Here is a 6,000-nt window from a genome sequence, read left to right as displayed (position 1 = left end):
CCTCCCTACCTCCCCACCTACACTCACCTTTACTGGCTCCATCCCCAGCTCTTTGACCTGTCTGTCTCCTCTCCACCTATCTTCTCCTCTATCCATCTACTATCCGCCTCCCCCTCTCTCTATTTATTTCAGAACCCACTTTCCCTCCCCCATTTCTGAAGAAGGGTCCAGGCCCGAAACGTCAGCCTTCCTGCTCCTATGATTCAGAATGTACCATCCTGTAATATATATTTATGTATCAGTTGAAGTCTTCAAATAAGTTGAACCCACTTATAATTTACCAGTCCTGTGTGTGTTTATTTAAAGGAACCCAGATGCACAAGCAACATTAGGGATTTCTAACATTTTTGTGCTTTGTAATACTATGTTCTTAATTATTGTTATTTTTGGTAACATTTTAGATACCAAGCAACAGGAAACACTTAGCAAATGCTGAATAGTTATTTTGTAAACTGGAAGAAGGTATATGCTATGTTTCCCCAAGGATTAGTGAAGAGGAACCACTGCGTTTCTTAATATATTTTAAGTGCAAAAGCAAAAATCTTTTTGTGTTGCTATTAATATCCCTTCCAAATATTTTTCCATGCTCCATTTTCAATATTCATGTTATCCATTTATCACCTCTTGTTATTCTTTGTAGTTTTTTTTTCATTTGCTAAGGTCTGTGTTTTTCTTTGGCATTTTCTATACTTTTTTCTTTTTCTTATGGTTGTGGGTTCACATTCCACCGCAGAGTCTTGAACACTTCACCTAAGTTGACACTTCATCTTGGTATTGAAGAAGTGATGCACTGCTGGATATACAATCTTTTAGGTGAGATACTAAACCACGTCCCTGCATTATAGCAGTGATTTTACTTTTAAATTGTTGGAGATTGTAAAATATTTAATGCAGTTTGAATTCACACAAGGTATTACATAAATATGAGTATTTTTCTTCTAACAAATTGAAGTATTAGCTTTAGAATTTTCACCAAGCAAGAAATGCTATGAGGAATATTTGCTTTAAAATACCATGAATTTGAACACCTGAGGTCTCCAAGGTAAATGTTTATGATTGAGCCTGCCAAATTAGTTTTGTAAATGGCTTCTGTCTGGCCATTGGCCAGAACTGCTGGTACACTATTTTTTGAGTGAGCTCCTCCTTATTTTAATATAAATCTTACAATCCCCTGGAACTACTTTTATTAGCAAATGCAGGCACACTTTGGCAAAGTATTCTGGATGGAATAGCATTTGATAAATTAAAAGTTTTAGATATCATCGATCATCTGTATAGCTTCAACTCAAAACTACTGCAGCCATTGAAAAATGTATATCAGGAATACTGTTTTCTCATGCTGAAATTTAGGCACTTTGTTTCCAGGCAGCCAGAACAGTTTCCAGCCTATTTTTGGAGCCCCTTCGTGGTCCAGTCTTATGTTCTAACATAATTTATGGGAATACTGTAACATATGGACTTTTCATCATTGTCCAGCTCTGAAATTCTCTATTGAAGTAGCATGTTTTGTGGGATTTTGGGAGGGTGATGGTGTGGAGAGAGGCTTTATAATGTGTCTTATGTGTTAATGAATGTCATTTGTTTAGATGAAGTCCATCTTGTTTTGTTTATAAAGATAGCTTTGAACAAATGATGTATACATTTTCTGGTGTTAATTATAATTCAGGTCAGATAAGGCTCTGTAAAAGGGGAATGCTTGTTTATTGGTTGCGTGCCCCAATGTTAAATCTGTTGTCGTCATTTCTGTACATCACAGCCCTCACAGTAGCTATTACTATAAAACGCTCTCTAAGTACATAAAGGTTCTAATCGTTAAGATTTTTATTACCAGCCACACATACAGAGCAGCACAATTGCCTTGTTTCAGATTTATTATGTATTACTCTAGAAATTCTATAAAGATCAAAAGAACTGATTACAATGTTGACCTTTGCATTAACTCATCTAAATTTAAATTCAAGTGTTTGATTTGGGAAAATAAGTCCATTTATCATAGGCCTGCTACAGAAGGGATTTTGCAGACCTGATTGGGATTGCAGAGACCAAATTTATTTATTGAGCGTGTGCCTGAAAATTGTTTGCAGGACAAGAAAACCTGAAAGTTCAGTCAGTTACTGTATTGTGCCATATTGGCAAAGCACTTCTTACTCACACAAAGATGTTTTTAATACAAAATTGATCCTTCGGTTTATCTTCAAGAGACTTGTAATGAAAAATGGGCACAAAGACAGAAATATTGGTATTGAATTTCAGTGTTCAATCATTTTAAGAACATACATTTAGTTATTAACATCTTCAAAATTTCTTATTTCAAAATGTTCATATAAATTTATCGCACTATGTAGTAATAAAATTGTTTTGTGTCCCTTTTTTAGCAATCTGAAAATTTTGATTTCCTGTTTGAGTCATGTGACCTAACAATGACTAGCATCATTTGGCAAAGTGATAGCATGAAACAGTTTACCTGTTATTTTATCAGAATGCATCACCGTAGTCGGAAGTACATTTGAAATACATATCACTGTGCCTTTCTACTAATATTAATTAGTTAGAGAAATGAATAATTAGATGAGGGCTCACAGTCCTAATCCGTTCCACCTTTTAAAGTCATGCATTTTGGTCATTTTGCAGTGTTGCTTAGATTTTATGATTGTGTTGATAGTTGAGGAGAAATGTGTGTAGCGTATTGATAAGCAGAAATGTAGTTCCTGCTTATAGCATAATGCTTTCTCTGTCATGCTGGTGGAGGAAAGTGTATATGCAAAGCCAAAGGAGTTTGTGATAAAACGTGTGTGATTTATTTATAATTATTTATACATATGTGTGTGTGTATATACACATATATAGTTTTCAAACTAGTGGCATGTGGGTGTTAGTTTGTCATTGTGAAGGGGTATAAAAATTAATTAGATCAGTCTTTCCAGAGCCATGATTTTAAACCAGTATGTGTCAGCAAGTAGATGACTGCAAGGACTCCTAGACTTTTGACGAAAGTTTGTTTTTATTATGGGGGTTTACAACAGGAAAGAAAAAAAAACATGAAACCAACAGCTGTAGCAGGACCTAAGATGAGCAATTTTTTAAAGAGTTTATTTGAAAAGTTTATGGGTTCATTTGGAATGAGGCCTGACTGAAGTCAAAAACGAGTATACATTCCCCAAGAAAAGAAAATTGTTCAGAGTATTTAAGGATTAAGTTACTCCAGTGAAAAGGTATATTTTGTGAAACTATAGTTTAAAGATCTTCAGATTATTACAAGACAGTGTAAATCTAAACTTTCAGTTGTGACAGCATTTGGGGGCAAAAGCCTCAGGGCTCAGAACTGGAATGGAGAGGGATCAGTTAAGTCAAACCTACAGATTAGATAGACCAGGAAATATTCTCTGGAATTTAGTTAACTGTAACGTAATACGTTGGGGATAGAGGGGGATTTTGATTCACTGTGTGATTTGAAATCATTTAAATTGTTTTATATTTAAATAACTGGGTTTTGTTTACTTTTATCTACTTTGTACAATTAACTTCTGTTTTATTATTAACATCAAATCTGCAGCCATGTGTGCTTAAATTTCAGTGAAAGATCATCATATTAAATTATAAAGAACAAAGCATGATCTATCAAGCCAAATTTCATTCTGGGATCTGACTTGTCCAGTCGCATCACCAGCTAGGATCAAAACAAATTAGTGTTAGGATTGGATGAGTGTGGAATAGTTTCAAGTAGGACATACAAAACACAACTTAAGAGCAGCAGTAGGCAACCTGGCCTTTTCAGCCTGTTCTACTATTCAATAAGATTATATTTGATCTGATACTGATGTTTTGCGATTCATGCACAATCACACCCAGATCCTCTGTCTCTCAAAATGCTGCAATCTTTCACATATGGATAATATATCCTTTTGTTTCATTCTTCCCAAAATGAACAATTTCACACTTTCCCACATTATATTCCATTTGCCAGACCTTTGCCCACTTTCAAAACATATCTATATCCATTTATAGTCTGCTGAAGTCCTCTACAAAATTTACATTTCTTTTATTTTTTAATTTTATTCTTTTAATTTACAAATCTACTTTTTTGTAATCAGTAAAAATAACAAAATTAACAGTCCCTTCATCCAAGTTATTTATATGAAAAGTTAAGGCCCCAGGATTGATCCCTGTGGCGCACCACTCATTACACCTTGCCAACCAGAAAAAGACCTGTTTTCTATGTTTTCTGTCAGCTAATCAATCTTCTATCCATGCCCATATGTTTCCTTCTATGCCATAAGGTTTCATTTTCCACAGTAACCTTTGATGTGATACCTGTAAATCTAAGTATAGTACATCTGTGAGTTTCCCTTATTCAGAGCACATGTTGCATTTTCAAAGAGCACCACTAAATTTAATCCCTATGGGAGAGACAACTTCATTGAAAGCATTAAAAAACTGAGCTGATTAGCTTTAACTAAGCTATGATGAGTAGATTGCACATGGGAATTTACGTAGGCTAACCCATAACTGTTACATTCTATTGTCGACAGAACTGGATAACAGATGCAATTAAATTATAACTGGATGGTTTAATTAACCATGTCAACTGCTGTAAATATATTAAGAAGGAACAATCTACAAAAGTTGCAGTCATAAAGAATGTAATTCATAACTTTTGGAAAGACAATATTTTCTCTAGATTCCCCTGCCAGGTACCAGTCAGATTGTCCCTTCTAGCAGAGTAGCAGCTTCCTTTCCTGCTGCTGTCCCTGTGGTCTTTTCCAGAACATCTGAAGCTTGACAAGGAGCTAAAATGTACCACTGTCCTGCTAACATAACATATCCCTGTCAATATCTGGCTGTTTTCTTGCAGTTATCGTGGTACCAGGAAGAATTGGTTGACTATTTGAACACGAGGCGATAAATAAAGAAAGAAGTCAGAACCATGGAAGATATGAGTTGCAGGGAAGTCGGTGGGAGAAAAGACAAGTGTAGGGTTAGAATATGTAGGTTATGGGAGAGGTTGGATCTGACAGCAAGCTGAAAACTAGTAGAAAAGGCATTTTGGAATGGCCATGATCTTGGAGACAAAAAAAAACATTCATAGGGTTACAAATTAGTTCTGTGCTGGTTCACATTTTGCAACCGATCGGCCTGTAATGTTATAGAGGTACACAGCATTCAAATTTGGTTCTGCCTTCTCATTTACCTAGTTGTAACAGTGGCCTGAGTGTAGCCCATGCTCTTGTCTGTTTTGGGTGCTCAACAAAGTGCTGCTCTGCAATAGGTTATAGCACATGGTGCAGCCAGCCAGCTATTCTTAATGGCAGTTTCCCCTCTTAAACAAAGAGAGCATTGAACCACTGGCAGTTTCTTGTGCCTACTGTTGTAGCAATTTGAAGAAGGAAAATGGAACACCAGGATAGACATGGCACTCATAGTTTCAAAATCTGACATTGGATCCCTTAGTCATAACATTGGTCTGGAGGAAAAACACCATTGCTCCACAAGTAGCCAGGATCCTTGGGAGCAAGTTGCTGAGGTGATCAGTTTCTGAAGTGGATCTAGCATTATTATAGAGTCATAGAGGCCTACAGCACGGAAACAGACCCTACAGCCCAACCTGTCCATGCCACCTAGTTTTCACAATTAAGCTTGTCTCATTTACCTTTAAGGTTTTGGATAGATCTGTAGCTCAGGTTGTGGGTGTTGAGGTTGGTTGGCTCGCTGAGCTGGTTTCTTGTTCCGCAACAGCGGAACAAGAAACCAGCTCGGCGAGCCAACCAAACTCATCATTCACCTTTGTTTGGCTCACATCCTTCCATACCTATCCTATCTATGTACCTGTATAAATGTTTCTTAAATGACGAAATTGTACTTGCTCCCCCCACTACCTCTGGCAGCCTGTTCCAGATACTCACCACCTTCTGTGTGAAGAAGTTGCCCCTCTGGACCCTTTTGTATCTCTCCCCCAACACCTTAAACCCATGCCCTCTAGTTTTAGACTCCCCTACCATGGTA

General features: G+C 36.8%; 1 protein-coding gene across 6 annotated transcripts in view; it reads left to right on the top strand.

Moving 5' to 3' along the window:
- The window catches only part of LOC109917304 (G patch domain-containing protein 2-like), a 163,307-nt gene that overhangs the window by 66,943 nt on the left and 90,364 nt on the right, over positions 1–6,000 (top strand). Inside the window, exon 1 of one of the 6 annotated variants that reach the window (XR_007262892.1) lies at positions 735–813. The exons of the other annotated variants lie outside the window; for them this stretch is intronic. The gene's annotated coding sequence lies outside the window, so the exon portion shown is untranslated. Of the gene's footprint in view, positions 1–734; positions 814–6,000 lie in introns of those variants that run through there. 6 annotated transcript variants of the gene reach the window in all.

The sequence above is a fragment of the Rhincodon typus genome, chromosome 9 (genome assembly GCF_021869965.1).
Source record: "Rhincodon typus isolate 14 chromosome 9, sRhiTyp1.1, whole genome shotgun sequence".
Classification (NCBI taxonomy): Eukaryota; Metazoa; Chordata; class Chondrichthyes; order Orectolobiformes; family Rhincodontidae; genus Rhincodon; species Rhincodon typus.
Note: the sequence above shows the minus strand (reverse complement) of the source record. Positions and strands in the feature narration are given on the sequence as shown.